The sequence below is a fragment of the Chlorocebus sabaeus genome, chromosome 18 (genome assembly GCF_047675955.1).
Source record: "Chlorocebus sabaeus isolate Y175 chromosome 18, mChlSab1.0.hap1, whole genome shotgun sequence".
Taxonomy (NCBI): Eukaryota; Metazoa; Chordata; class Mammalia; order Primates; family Cercopithecidae; genus Chlorocebus; species Chlorocebus sabaeus.
In genome coordinates this window covers 19648752-19665056 of record NC_132921.1, presented here as the reverse complement: position 1 = coordinate 19665056, position 16305 = coordinate 19648752, and the positions used below count along the sequence as shown (strand labels likewise).

The 16305-nt window shown below is 35.1% G+C and overlaps 1 long non-coding RNA gene and 1 pseudogene across 1 annotated transcript in view; both read right to left on the bottom strand.

Moving 5' to 3' along the window:
- Positions 1–16305, bottom strand: part of LOC140709045 (uncharacterized) — a 308022-nt gene that overhangs the window by 138281 nt on the left and 153436 nt on the right. The gene's annotated exons all lie outside the window — the stretch shown is intronic.
- Positions 12327–16305, bottom strand: part of LOC140708969 (non-histone chromosomal protein HMG-14 pseudogene) — a 155301-nt pseudogene continuing 151322 nt past the window's right edge.

Below are 16305 nucleotides of genomic sequence, written 5' to 3'. Positions count from 1 at the left end.
TGCAGCCATAAAAAAGGATGATTTTGATTCCTTTGTAGGGACATGGATGCAGCTGGAAACCATCATTCTCAGCAAACTATCACAAGAACAGAAAACCAAACACCGCATGGTCTCACTCATAGGTGGGAACTGAGCAAGGTGATCACTTGGACTCGGGAAGGGGAACATCACACACCAGGGCCTATTATGGGGAGGGGGGAGGGAGTAGGGATTGCACTGGGAGTTATACCTGATGTAAATGATGAGTTGATGGGTGCAGCACACTAACATGGCACAAGTATACATATGTAACAAATCTGCACATTGTGCACATGTACCCTAGAACTTAAAGTATAATAAAAAAAGAAACCCTCTTAATTTTTCAATACTTAGCCAAAATATCACAACATTTTATTGTCTTCTAATTTCTTCCTATTATAATATTCACTCATTCTTTCTTTCTTTCAACAAATATTTGAGAATCTACTATATATTGCTAGGTATGAGGTTGCAGGATTGAACAAAATAAAGAAATCCTTGGCCTTCAAAGTGTTTGTATTCTAATAAAAGGCACAAAAATAACCAAATAAATATACATGTTACTCAGAAGTAAATAACATAAAATCACTATAAAAATCAGAGTGACTGACAGAGTACACATAGATAGGGTATTCAGAAAGCCTTATTGAAGGTTACTTTGAAGCCAAGATTATAAATAAGCCAGAGAGCAAGGAAGGCAAATATCTGAGGAAAGTGCATTCCTGAGAGATGAGAGAGTGAAAATGCCCTGATGCTGAGATATATGTAGTAAGTTAAAGGCACAATAAAGAGACCAGTGTAATGAGACCAGGTAAATGAAGGGGAGCACAGTGTTTATTCCTTCTCATTCTATTACATGATCCCCTTATACCTTTCACATTGTACTTACATTATTAAATAATTATATGTTGAGGTGTTTTGTGTAATATTGTTATTGCCTGGCATAAATTATAGTCATACTGTCACTCACCTATAAACTGGAAACATACCATGTTTTATTCATCTGAAACCCTCAATACCTGACAGTAAATGTTAGTGTAATTGAAATCTAAGACCAGTGATATGGTTAGGTTTTGTGTCCCCACTCAAATCTCATCTTGAATTATAATCCCAATAATCCCCATGTGTCGAAGAAGTTACCTAGTGCGAGGTAATTGGATCATGGGGCCAGCATCCCCCATGATGTTTTCATGATAGTGAGTGACATATGATGAGGTTTTATAAGTGTCTGACAGTTCCACCTTTACAGACCCACTCTCTCGCCTGCTTCCACGTAAGACTTGCTTCTGCCCCTTCTGCCATGATTGTAAGTTTCCTGAGGCCTCCCCAGCCAGGTGGAACTGTGAGTCAATTAAATCTCTTTTTCTTTATAAATTACCCAATCTTGGGCAGTTCCTTATGGCAGTGTGAGAACAGACTAATACAGTTAATTGGTACTGAGGTAGTGGAGTACTACTGTAAAGATACTTAAAAATGTGGAAGTGACTTTGGAACTGGGTAACAGGCACAGGCTGGAACAGTTTGGAGAGCTAAGAAGAAGATAGGAAGACGTGGGAATGTTTGGAACTTCCTAGAGACTTGTTGAATTGTTTTGACCAAAATACTAATAATGATGTAGACAATGGAGTCCAGGGTGAGGTGGTCTCAGATCGAGATCAGGAACTTCTTGGGAGTTGGAACAGAGGTCACTCTTGCTATGTTTTAGCAAAGAGACTGGTGGAATTTTGCCTCTGCCCTAGAGATCTGCGGAACTTTGAACTTGAGAGAGATGATTTAGGATATCTGGCAGAAGTTTCTAAGCAGCAAAGCATTCAAGAAGTGACCTGGTTGATTTTAAAAGTGTTCAGTTTTATGCATTCACAAAGAGATGGTTTGAAATTCGAATGTATGTTTAAGAGGGAAGCAGAGCATAAAAGTTTGGAAAATTTGCAGCCTGACCATGTAGTAGAAAAGAAAACCCATTTTCTGGGAAGAAATTCAAGCCAGCTGCAGGAATCTGCATGAGTAATGAGAACCCAAATGTTAATAGCCAACAATGAAAAAACTGCCTCCTGGGCATGACAGAGTGCTTCACAGCAGCCCCTTACATCACAGAACTGGAGGCCTAGGAGGAAAACATAGTTTCATGGGCTGGGTCCAGAGTCCCGCTTCTGCTCTGTGCAGCGTCAGGATTTGGCGTCCTGTTTCCCAGCCATGGCTAAAAGCAGCCAACACGCAGCTCAGGCCATTGCTTAGAAGGCGCAAGCCCCAGGCCTTGGCAGCTTACAGAAGTCAATAATTGAGATTTGGGAATGTCCGCCTAGATTTCAGTGAATGTATGGAATTGCCTGGATGTCCAGGCAGAAATTTGCTGGAGGCATCATGGAGAACCTCTGCTAGGGCAGTGTGGAAGGGAAATGTGGGGTTGGAGGCCCACAGAGTTTCAACTGGGGCACTACCTAGTGGAACTGTGAGAAGAGGTCCACCAGTGGACCTCAGAATGGTAGATCCATAGCTTGCACCATGTGCCTGGAAAAGCCACAGACACTCAAGGGCAGCCTGTGAAAGCAGCTAGGAGGGGGCCTGTACCCTGCAAAGCCACAGGGGTGGAGTTGCCCAAGACCATGGGAGCTCACCTCTTGCATTAGAGTGCTTTAGATGTAAGACATAGAGTCAAAGGAGATCATTTTGGAGCTTCAAGATTTAATGACTACCCCATTGGATTTCAGACATGCAAGGAGCTTGTAGCCCCTTAATATTGAGCAATTTCTTCCATTTGGAATGGGAGCATTTATCCAATGCCTGTACCCCCATTATATCTAGGAAGTAACTAACTTGCTTTTGATTTTACAGACTCCTAGGTGGATTGGACTTGCCATGTCTCAGATGAGACTTTGTTTGAACTGGGACTTTTGAGTTACTGCTGAAATGAGTTAAGGCTTTGGGTGACTGTTGGGAAGGCATGACTGGTTTTGAAACGTGAGGACATGAGATTTGGGAGGGACCAGAGGTGGAATAATATGGTTAGGCTTTGTGTTCCCACCCAACTCTCATCTTGAATTGTAATCCCCATAATCCCACATTGCAAGGGAAAGACCTAGTGGGAGGTGATTGGATCATGGAGGTGGTGTCCCCCATGCTGCTCTTATGATAATGAGTGAGTTCTTATGAGATCTGATGGTTTTATAAATGTCTGACAGTTCCTCCTTCACACACACACTCTCTCTTACCTACTGCCATGAAAGATGTGTTTCTTCCCCTTCTGTCATGATTGTAAGTTTCCTGAGGCCTACCCAGCCATGGGGAAATGTGAGTCAATTAAAATTATTTTCTTTATAAGTTACCCAGTCTTGAGCAATTCTTTATAGCAGTGTGCGAACAGACTAATACAACCAGCATTGGTATATTAAATTATTTTCTAAAGCAGGAGAAAGAAAATGCAAAATGATTTTAGCCTTACTATTGAAAAAAGATCCTTCCATATGCCTATTCCCTGAATAAACCAATCATTAGTTCATTTTTCCAGGGATGTCATCCGTTTCCTCTGTCCCAGACTATATCTGAAACCATTTCAGTTCTCAGTCACTAATAGCCTCTACTATTATTGCAGGAGTATAGCTTATCCAACCCAGATAACCGGATATATTTATGTAGCAATTCTAACTTTAGTGCAATTTCCAAAGTAAGAACTGAAAGTTGAGAGAAAAACTGGTTCTGCTCTTGAATTTTTGAATATCTGGTTTAGAAGGCACCATGATTCTCTGGAATTGGTCTATACCTGGGCAAATTTCAATAGATTAAGGTTCTACTGTTAGGCTTCTATTAAACTAATAACAATCTCTCTATTAATTCCCACTGCTTATAAGTGGTGAGTTTGTTTTAAAAAAATCTAGGGTCTTGAGTAACCAAAATAGATAAAGGAGGCAACCAAAATATTTCCTTATCATTAATCAATTTTCTCATTTACTAATGAAGGAGCTTCTAAGATAAAATCTAGTCCTTTATTGTTCCAGCCTTCCACCATCCACAGGATTCTGATGGTCAGACTCTGACAAACAGGTGTTTAATTCTAAATACAGTGGATTCTGTGAATTTGCTTCTTTGCACTTTTTCTGTATCTTAAAGCAAAGACTCACATTTTATACTAAAAATAGAAAAGAAGTTACCAGAGAGAAAAATAATATTGGTACAATTTCATACATCCATGTTTGATACTTCACAGAATTAAAATGCTCAATGAAGATTACAAAAGAGAGGTCAGATAGTTTAGCTTTGATACAAGAAACCATTTTAAAATTCTAATTAGATGAAAAAGGAATATAGTTTTATAAATTAAATTCTGTAATCACTTCAGTTTAAATTTCCCTTCTGTTACTTTTTTTAAAGCAAGAAAACCATATGCAGTGTGTTAATACTGATACCGTACTTTTTTATCTACTAAGTTCCAAACAACTGCTGATTAAAAGAATAAAATCTCATCATAAGAGGGAAATTTAATGAGTTCTCATGAACAATTAAAAAGATTATTTGCATATTTTTAGCCTATTGGAGGAAAAAATACCAAGCGGGAAAGGTTTAGCAATAATCACATGCTGAGAAGGAGTGGAGAGGGAAACATTAAATGGTTTTCTTATTCCTCCTGAAGCCATGGATAGCATTTCAGGAGGCTTATTAACATGCACATTTCAGTGACCTGGTTTACCAGTTCTCTGCACTTAGACAGGTGTTTATTACAGGTGCTCCATCTTTGGTATTTTTATCCCTCCAAGAAAAATTAGGAATCCAGAGAAGACTCATGCCTGATTATGTTCACAGTAGTAGATATTACAACTAAGGGCAGAGGCAAATTCAACCCAAAGCAAGCCTTGAAAAACATTTGATAAGCTCTCTTTGAGAGCCTATTCTATGACATTTACTCTGTCATTCAGCCTATCGTACACTGGAATTATAAAAACATCTGTCTGTGAAGTCAAGGTAGCAAAAGTTAGGATTCAAAAGGAATATAGGCTTTAGATTCAGAACTGATGAGCCACTTATTACCAAATGATCTCAAACAAGCAACTTTTCTCTGTATCTCCATAAGTTATACATGTGTAAACATTGTAATAACATCTATCTCTTAGAGTTGTTATATTGATCAGGGAGAATGTCTTTTTCCAGTTTCCTGTATATAGAAGACACTAGTTGCTTGGCAGCTAGGGACATAAAACGTTTAAATAATAATAAGCATCCACTAGCAGTCTAGCAGCACATGATTAATGGAGGGAATACACGAGATAATATATAAAGTACAAAAATAATATAGTCAATGGAGTCATCTTTGGTTGATACTAAAGACGAGTGACAATTTGTTACAGTGTATCTTTTGTCTATGCCTTTAATGAACCCTGACACTGGAATATACTTCTCTCAATGTGGAACAGACAAACTGAAAACACTGGCACATTCCTTTAATATTTATTTTACGCTTGTTGCCCCACATCTCATCCTCTCATTTTCATTTTAGTCTTAGCTCTGGTGAGCTGTGGTGACTCATGCTGACATTGCTTCACCCAAAGGCATGCCACGCTATCTGTTTTTCTGCCTCAAAACTGTTTGAGGAACCACAGCATCCCTCTTAGATTACATAAGCACAGCCTATAAATGTAAGATGATAGGGGTTGGAGGGTAAAGTTACTGACTCAGGTGACTTTCAGCTGATGGTAACAGAAGGCAGGGGATAAATTTGATAGTCCCCTCTACTTTGCAAGGAAAATTCTAGAAAATTCCTCATGTTTCTCAGAGATCCTATCTAAATTGAGCCCATTGCGTGCAGCAAGGAACTTGATAATTATAAGTGACTTTTCCTCTTTTTTTTTTTCCTTTGTCTTAGTCCATTTTCTAATTCTATAACAGAATAACTGAGACTGGATAATATATTTTTAAAAATAGGTGTTTTTTTTTGTAGCTCACAATTCTAGAGACTGGGAAGTTCAAACTCAAGCAGTTGCATCTGATGAGGGCCTCATGCTGCTTTATAGCATGGTGGACAAGCAGAAGGCAGGAAAGGGGCATGCACAAGAAAGAAAAGAGGGCCAGATTCTCAAGATAGCTAACCCAGCCCTGCAAGAAAGACATTAATCCCTCTTAATTACTTAATCACCTCTTAAAGATTCCACCTTCTAACACTGCTGCAATAACAATCAAATTTTAACATGAATTTTGGAAAAGTAAAATGATACTCAAACCATAGCTCTCCCTCCCTGACTCCATTTTTACCTGCTTGGGATCACCTACCAAAGAAACTGTTTCAGGCTCTATTTTGGAGGGTGCTCCAACTAAGACACTTGCCAAAAATTGGATGGATACCCATTGAAACTAGTCCTGGACTACTCAAAAGGTACAAACCTTATAACTTTGGTATATTGTAATTTGAATAAATAGTAATAGTCTTCATAATTTTCTCATACATATGGAAAATTGATATACAATAGGAGAGGTGACAGCTTATTTGTTAGGGGGAAAACAATTTGGAAGTAACAATACATAACTCAATTATGTAGTACCTCATATTCATTTTACTTGGTCTTATGTAAGTAAAGATAATAAACTCTTAAAATATCTGAGAAATTAAAATGTGGAAGCCAATCTTGGTTGAAGCTAGTTTTTAATTTTTTCATGTAATACACTCAAGGATGAATTTTATTTCAGCATGGAAAGTCTGATTGGCTAACACCTACACCATTCAAACCAGACTTTTAAACCTTTTGTTATGACAAATTTCTGAGATATACAGAATATAAAGAATAATATAATAAGTCCCCATGTAGCCACCACCCAATTTCAACTATTATCAACATTTTACCATTCTTGTTTTATTTATTCCCTTACTTTTTTCTTGAGTATTTTAAAGCACTTCTAAGGCATAATTTTATCTATAAATGGTTCAGTATGCATCTCCACCAAATAAAGATACTATTTTTAACATAACCATGATACTATTATCATACCTTAAAAATTAACATGAATAATGTTATCTAAGATTCAGTCATTTTTAAATGTTATCTAACTATCTTAAATTTTTATTTTTATTTAATGAATTTGAATCAAGGCCTCTTAAATCATTTGTGATTTATTATAGTTCTTTCACTTTAAAAATTTATTGAGTTTAATTGATACAATAAAACACACAGATTATCAATTGCAGAGTCCCATGAGTTTTATAAGTGTACACCTCAATATAACCACTACCTCAAACAATGTGCAGAATATTTTCATAACCTTACAATGTTCTCTAATGTTTTGTTGTAGACCATCCCACCCCACCACAACTAACAAGACAACCATTGTTAAAATTATTAACATCATAGCTTAGTTCCACTATTTCAGAACTACATATAAATAAAAGATGTATACATTTTTGTGACTGGATTTTTTCTTTAAACATAATGTTATTGAGATTTGTTCATGTTGTTGTTTGTATTAGTATTGCTACTGGAGAATAGTATGCTATTAAATAAATACGTCACTATTTGTTTTGCTATTCATCTCTTGATTAGTAGCTTCCATTTTTCTTTGGTGAAATAAAGTTACATTTGATCATTCTTGTACAGGTATTTTTGTGGACTTTGGATCATGTTTTTTCAATTTCCCCTGAACAATACCTAGCAGAAAGGTTTCTAGGTCATGTGGTAAATATAGGTCTTAATTTTATTTAGAAAAAAACACAAAACTATTTTTGTGAAGTAAATGTATGCTTTTGAACTTATACCACCAATGCCTAAGAGTTCTTGCTGTATACCCTCATCAAATTTGGTGTTTCATCTTTTAAAAATTTTGGCATTCTAATGGGAGTCTAGTGGCATTATATATATTTTTAAATAGTTATTTCTGTGGTTACTAGTGATGTTGTATTTTTATGTATTTATTGATCATTTTTTATGTATTTATTGATCATTTTTGTTTTTTCTAAATTATCTGTTGAATTTTTTTGTCCATTTTTATCATATCTGCCTTGTTAATTTAGTATAGAAGTTGTTTACATATATTTGATATAAGCCCTTCCTGAGATATTTGTATTGCAAAAATTGCCACCCAGTTTGTGGCTTGCCTATTCATTTTCTTAATTTTTGAGAATAAATATGTTAAACTTTGATGAAATACAATTTATGAATGTTTTCTTTATTAATTATAGTGCTTTATGCCTTGCTTTAAAAATAATTGCCAATTTTCAGTCACAAACACAGTCTTCTGTATCTTTATATAAATTTTGTAATTTCAGCTTTTATATTTAGATCTGCAGTCTGTCTGAAATTAAATTTTAGTACATAGTGTAAGACAAAAATTGAAGTTTTTTTTTTTTTTAATAGCCAGTTTCTTCAGAACCATTGGTTGAAAAGACTATCTTCTTTCCCACTGAATTATCTTTCTGTCACTGTAAAAATCAATTGAATGGATATATGTGGGTTTTTTTCTGAACTCTCATTTCTGTTGCATTGATCTATTTATTTCCATGAATACTAGTACTTAAATTGTTTTAATCACTGTTAATGTATATTAATCTTTGAAATGGGGTTGTTCAATTTCTCAGTTTTTAATGTCAACATTATTTTTGACTATTTAAGGTCTTTTTAAAATTTTCTTTTGACTGTTTTTTATTTTTTGGCTATTTACATGTCCATATTAATGTGAAATCAGCTTGTTAATTTCTATCAAAAAATACCTACCAAAAATTTTATTGGGGTTTTAGTGAATATAAACAGATCAATTTAGGTAGAATTGATATCTGAATGTTAATATTTAATTTGTTTGTCCATGAACATGGTATATCAGTTTATTCAGGTGTTTTAAATTTTATTTTAGCCATGTTTTGTAGTTTCCAGTATTTGTGTGTCTTGCACACGTTTTATTAACTTTACTTAAAAATATTTAATGTTTTGCTATTTATAAATTATGTTTTATTGTATTTTTCAATTAATTGTTGATTGTATATTATACAGTTGTTTTTTGTACATTGGGCTAGTGTACTGCAACCTTGCCAAATTCACTCATTTATTCTAGTGTAGTTTTATTTGTTTTTATAAATTGTTTTGGATTTCCCAACATACCCAAAAATGCATATGCAATTTTCATTGTTCTCAGATGTTATTAATATAAATGAACAAAGAATAGAGAAATCACATTGTTGATTTATTATTATTAAATGATTAAATAATGTAGAGCATATTTTTCCCAAGGCATTTTCTTTTATAACACTACACAGATATGCCAGATTTTAAATATAAATTCAAATGAGCATGGTGTAGTGCTATTTGACTCAAACTTAATTGCCTTGGATGGCATTTTAATTATTTGTATTTTCTATTTATTCCCAAGTGAATAATAGTAATGTTACTTCATTGCCAGTCATAAAATATGTGATAAGGACTAGACAATGACTTATATAAAAAAGAGGATATTCTCCACCTAGACTCACATTGACAGAATGTTGAAGCACACATCATGCATTATTTCAGTTGTCAATAATTTCTACAGAACTTCTTCTGTGTCAGAAATAAAGTATCTGATTTGAAATATTTAACAACTACCAGAGGAAGTTTCTCATTAGTTGTTGATTCAGATAAATATTGGAAAATAAAAAATTGGTCCTGTAGAGATTATGTAATTTCCTTCTTGAAAGATGTTAGATGACATTAATATGAATTGCTTTGAGCTTGTCATAAATCCTAGCTATCAGGCCTTTAAGTCAACGAAATACATATTCCCTGTCATTACATGGGCCAAGTTACTCCTTTTAAAAAGTACATCTCCAGATAAATCTTGCTAGTGTCAAGTTTTGTCTTGATTACCAAATAAACCAAGTCACAATGTGTCCTCTATGACCAATGTCCCAGCAAGAAGTGTATGTGAGGTTCACTATTAATCTTTCTGTTATTTGAAAGAATGACATTGATGTAACATTGAGAATTATTGGCTTCAGAAAGGAAAACAAACACAACATTTCAAACATTTTTTTAATGCTCTGAAGTTTATTCATTCTGTGGTGGTATTATTTGAAACAATTCCCAGTTTGAGGGTACTCACAAGGGAGAGACACAACCAAAGGTGTAAATTTTCCTATGTTAAATTATGAAAGACATGCACACTATCAGCTGCCCGCTTGATGTGGAAAGATATGTGGGCAATTAATTTGTAGAAGTGCAAAAAAAAAAATCATCCTATTCCAGTGCTGTAGAAAGTAAAACAGGACAGAAATTTTGTATATTATTTTTTAAACAATGTTAACAATTAGCATCATCTACAATGGTAAAGCAAACAAAGGGATAGTAAATTGTTTTCTCTCTTTCTCTCCCAGGAGCAACACCATTTTAGTAGTGCTTGTTACATGAAATAAACAGCAGATGTATCATGAATGGAAAAATGATTAATAGCTGGATTAATACACAAGAGACCTAAAGTCTGGCCTAATTTTTTTTTCTTATATTTGAGGGATGAGGTTTATCTAAACTATGAAGACTAACAGTAGAATGAACACTCCTCAGGTTAACAAATAGAACATTATTAATAATTTATGAGCTCCTAGTGAGCCTTTTGCGAGTCAAGACCTAGCCTCCCTTCCTGAATTTCAGGTTCATACTTCTCTTGCTGTGTACATATTTATCTATTCCTAAAAATGTATTATTCAATCATGAAGTGTTTTGAACTTCATATAAATGTTATACTTGCTGTGAATCATTCTGCACAATTTTCAAAGATTTTGGGAGATTTATTTGTCTCAATACATGCAGCTGTATTTGATCTGTTGTCACTGTTGAATAGTATTCTAAAACTTGAATCTGGCCAGGCGTGGTGGCTCACATCTATAATCCCAGCACTTTGGGAGATCGAGGTGGTGGTTCACCTGAGGTCAGGAGTTTGAGACAAGCCTGGCCAAAATGGGAAAACCTCGTCTCTACTAAAAATACAAAAATCAGCTGAGCTTGGTGGTGCACGCTTGTAGTCCGAGCTACTCAGGAGGCTGAGGCAGAAGAATTGCTCGAACCCGGGAGGTGGAAGTTGCAGTGAGCCGAGATCCCACCACTGCACTCCAGCCTGGTTGACAGAGTGAGACTCCATCTCAAAAATAAATAAATAAACTAGAATCCATAACAATGTCTTCATCTCCCCTTCTTCAGTGGGCATTTTAGTTGTTTCTTGTTTTCTTGCTACTGCAAAGCAAGCTATACACATTTCATTATATTTCTCCTGTAGAACATGTGCAAAAATTGCATTTAGATATAAAATTTTTGGTCATTGTAAACTTCACTGCCTCACATTAATTAGTTTCCAAAATGGGGGCAAAGACTACGAAGGGACAATTCTCAAAAGAAGACATTCATGCAGCCAACAAACATATTAAAAAAAAAAAAAAAGCTCATCCTCACCATTCATTAGAGAAATACAAATCAAAACCACAGTGAGATACCATCTCATGCCAGTTAGAATGGCGATCATTAAAAAGTAAGGAAACAACAGGTGCTGGAGAGAATGCAGAGAAATAAGAATGCTTTTACGCTGCTGGTGGGAGTGTAAATTAGTTCAACCGTTGTGGAAGACAGTGTGCTGATCCTTCAAGGATCTAGAACCAGAATTACCATTTGACCCAGCAATCCCATTACTGGGTATATACCCAAAGAATTATAAATCATTCTACCGTAAAGACACATGCACACATATGTTTATTGCAGCACTGTTCACAATAGCAAAGACTTCGAACCAACCTAAATGCCCATCGATGTTGGACTGGATAAAGAAAATGTGGCACATATACGCTGTGGAATACTATGCAGCCATAAAAATGATGAGTTCTTGTCCTTTGCGGAAAAATGGATGAAGCTGGAAACCATCATTATTAGCAAACACAGGAACAGAAAACCAAACACCACATGTTCTTACTCATAAGTGGGAGTTGAAAAATGAGAACACATGGACACAGGGAGGGGAACATCGCATACTGGGGCCTGTCAGTGGGTTGGGGGCCTAGGGGAGGGATAGCATTAGCAGAATACCCAATGTAGATGATGGGTAGATGGGTGTAGCAAACCTCCATGGCATGTGTATACCTATGTAGCAAATCTGCACATTCTGCACATGTATCCCAGAACTTAAAGTATAATTTAAAAAAATGACATTCTCATGGTTTCTTAATCCAATGACTATATTTCATAAATATATAAAGAAAAAGCGAGCTTGACATAAAAAAATTTCTAGAGCTACTAATAAACTTGCATTTATAAAATAATTGATAAAATATTCCCCTGGGTTGTACAAGGATGGGGACAGGGACCAGGGACAAGACATGCTATTTGGTATCAATGAGACTTGGCTTCTTTCTCTCTCATTTCATCAAAGGCTGGACTCTCGGTTTTCATATCACCATTTTCTGCAGGTAGATCTTCTTTAGTTTCTTGGTGAGCCATGTCACCCTGTTTTCCCTTTGAACCATTTTTTCCCCTTTCATTTGTACTTTTTTGTCTGAAGATTTATTCTCTCCTGTTTTCTTTTTGGCTTCATTTCTACTTTTGCAGCAGCAGGTTTAACAGACAACTGGGCTGATGTCCTCTTGGGCTCATCCTTCACCGGCTCTTCTGCTGAGCTGACCATCCTCTTGGGCACCTTAGTGGCAGGGAGTGCACTTGCTGGGTGCCTGCAAGACCCGAGATGCTGAGAGCCTCTGTGAAGCCGGGCTGCCTGGCCACTGCTGCTCCTCCCACTGCCTGAGGTGCTGAGCAAATGTTTTGTAGAAATGGAGTCTCTGCCACTTTGCCCAGGCTGGTCTCAAACTCCTAGCCTTAAGCATTTCTCCGACTTTGGCCTTCCAAAGTGTTTGGATTACAGGCATAAGCCAGGCACTCTGCCACATTTGTTGATTGATTGATTTTTATCCTTAGAAGTTGTCACATTTTACTGATCTTTTGTAAGTGTACTGTGTCAATTCTGTGGTGTGGATTTTGCTAGAGAATACTGAAACTTCTATTTTACTAGATAATCTATCCAGTTAGGTACAGATCATGACTTTTTTTTTCTTTCTTTTTCTGCTGTGGTTTAAAGCTCAATTCAGTTCACCAATCTTTCTTCTACTGGTTTGGAGAGGCCTCCTTTATGTGTAGATTGGTTATGAGACTGAGCCTTCTGTAGGTTCATACACAAGATTAGAGCAAATGACTTGCTCTCATTTGGGCTTGCCCCATATTCCATCGAATCCAACTTTGTCAGGTACCTCTGTCCAAAATGACAGTCTTTTCACAGATATTTCGCCAGATCTTTCATCACAATTGCCTGCTTCCCATGACAAGAGCTCACACTGCAGGCAAAATTGTACTATGAATCAACAACAGGAGCAACCTAAGTGCCCAGTGAGAAATAAATGGACAAAGAAAATGTGATATATATATGAATCAGAAAAAAAAAAAAAAGGAAATGCTGTCATTTGTGACAAAATAGATGAAACTAGAGAACATGTTAAGTGAAATAAGCTAGGCACAGAAAGACAAATATGTAATCACACTTATATCTAGAATCTTAAAAAGTCAAACTTATAGAAGCAGAGAATAGAATCGTGGCTGACATGGGTTACGGGTTGAGGGAAATGGAGAGATGTTGGTCAAATGGAACAAAGTTTCAGTTTTGCAGGATTAATAAATTCTGCAGCTCTAATGTACAGTATGTTGACTACAGTTAATAGTACTGTATTGTACACTTGAAACTAGCTAAAGGGTAGATCTTAAATTTTCTTACCCCCCCCTACACACACACAAAGTATAACTATATGAGATGTAAGTATGAAATTTTTATCTGTCAATTATACTTCAACAAAGCTAGAAAAAATATGCAAGAAATACTATAAGACATTCTAATGAAAAATTTAAAAGACATAAGTAATGAGCTATACTGTGACCAAAAAATGTGAGACACAATATTGTTATAAATCATTTGGGCAAATTGTCTTCTTAACAATATTGTGTCTCACATTTTTTGGTCATAGTATAGCTCATTACTTATGTCTTTTAAATTTTTCATTAGAATGTCTTATAGTATTTCTTGCATATTTTTTCTAGCTTTGTTGAAGTATAATTGACAGATAAAAATTTCATACTTACATCTCATATAGTATTTACGAACACTGATTTTTTTACAAAATTGCCATCACACTGAATGTGAAAAATACTCTTTCCCACTAATAATACTGTAACAAATACATTTCTATATGCATCAGCTTTTATACAATATCTAAAATGTAACTGGAAATATATCATAAATGTAAATATAAATGCTAATAGTATAAATATTCCTGAAGAAATCACAGGTGAAATTTTTTTAACATTGGATTAGTAATATTTTCTTAGGTCACAAAAAGTATGAACTATGAAAAACTTAATAAAAATTGGACTTTAAAAATTATAGTATTTTTATCTTCAAAAGACAACATTAATAAATCCAAATGGCTAGTCTCAGGAGGGGAAAATATTCAATGTATTTTTTTCTTATGATAAATCTGAATCTAAAAAATACAAATAATTCTTACAACTCAATATTAAGAAAAACATTTAATAAATAATAGGGAAAATATTCAAACATATATTTCACAAGGTATAAAAATGGCTAACAAGCACATGAAAAATTATTAGTTAAAAAGGAAATGCAAATAAAAGTCATAATGAAATACCACTTCCTGCTCCCCAGAAAGGCTAAACTTATTTTGAAAGACTAAAACATTCGATTGTTGTTCTGCATGTAGAGTCACTGGAATTCTTATACACTGCAGGTGGAAATGTAAAATGGTACTACTACTTTAGAAAATCATTTGCCAGATTCTTAAAAATTTAAGCTCACATTTACCATGTACCACTCTCCAAATCCTTATGTGGAGTGAAGGAAGCTAGATACATAAAAATGTGCATACTTTACAATACTATTAATACAAAATTCTAGAAAAGAAAAAATAGTCTATAATGACAAATGTGGATCAGTTGTTATGTGGGGCTGTGTTTTACTCTTACGATGGATATATTCACTATTTTGATTGTGTAGTGGTTTCATAGATGTGTACACCTATCAAAGTTCATTATATTGTATACTTTTAATGGATGTGGTTTAAATAAATTTATTTCTCAATAAATTAATAAATATAATATGTATGTCAGTTCAAAACAACTTTATAAGTTAATCTTTCAAAGTGTAAATCTCACAGTTCAGTAATGTTTGGCAGGATTAATTCTTAAAATGTAGAGCCATTAGGCAGGATTGGCCCTTATCACTTTACCAGACTCTGTCTTAATTTGTTTTCACCTCCACAGGGCATCACATACACATGCATGCTTCATTAACCTTTAATCTATTGCCTTCACCTGGAATCTTCTTCCTTTCTCTGTATGTCCTTAGAATTGCCACTCATTCTTTAAGAACTGGCTATTGGGCATCCTCTTTCTAATCTTTTCCTTTATACTACTTGAATGCTAATAGCTCGTGTGAATGTCAGTCTTCCTCACTAGACTCTAAGCTTACCGAAATCTAATTCCCTTAGGCCTTGAAACAAGGCTTATAACCTAAGAAGCAGATGTTAAAAGTATATTAGAATGGAATTAAACTTAATCAGGTAAAAATTTAGCTAATTTTTAAATTGGCCAATTTTTTTACCCATTATAAGCCCCTCTCTATTTTCTTCATGGGGAAACCATGGACAGCAGTGTAAGCTGTTAAGGCTAAAGAGAAATATCCATGGAGAAGGAGACTTCAGAGAGAAAGTTCACATACAATTTACATGACATAAGACTTTTTTTCTTCCCTCAATTAAGAGGAACTATTCTTAGTTTCAGCCTAATTTAATTCAGTTCTGAATAAGAGGGGCTTACCAAAAAATTAAACTATTTGCTCATTAATTAGTGTAGAGACATTCAGTCTTCTTAGAACTTCTGTAATTTTTTTAAATTTCAGAAGTGCTTTATAAACATTTCAGTTTTGCTAATGTGTGGATATTAGTCAATTAAAAATTTCACCACAGTTAAACATGAAAGGAAGACTTCATACAAGGCTATCACAATAGAGGGGAGAAACCAGAATCCAGTCTGAGCTTTTAGGAGTTAAAGAAAATCTTATGACAGCTGTTTGCTAATTGGCCTTACCCAAATGAAAGTAAAGCATTCCTATATACAAATAATAGAGAAGCAGAGAGCCAAATCATGAGTGAACTCCCATTCACAATTGCTACAAAGAGAATAAAATACCTAGGAATACAACTTACAAGGGACGGGAAGGACCTCTTCAAGGAGAACTACAAACCACTGCTTAGGG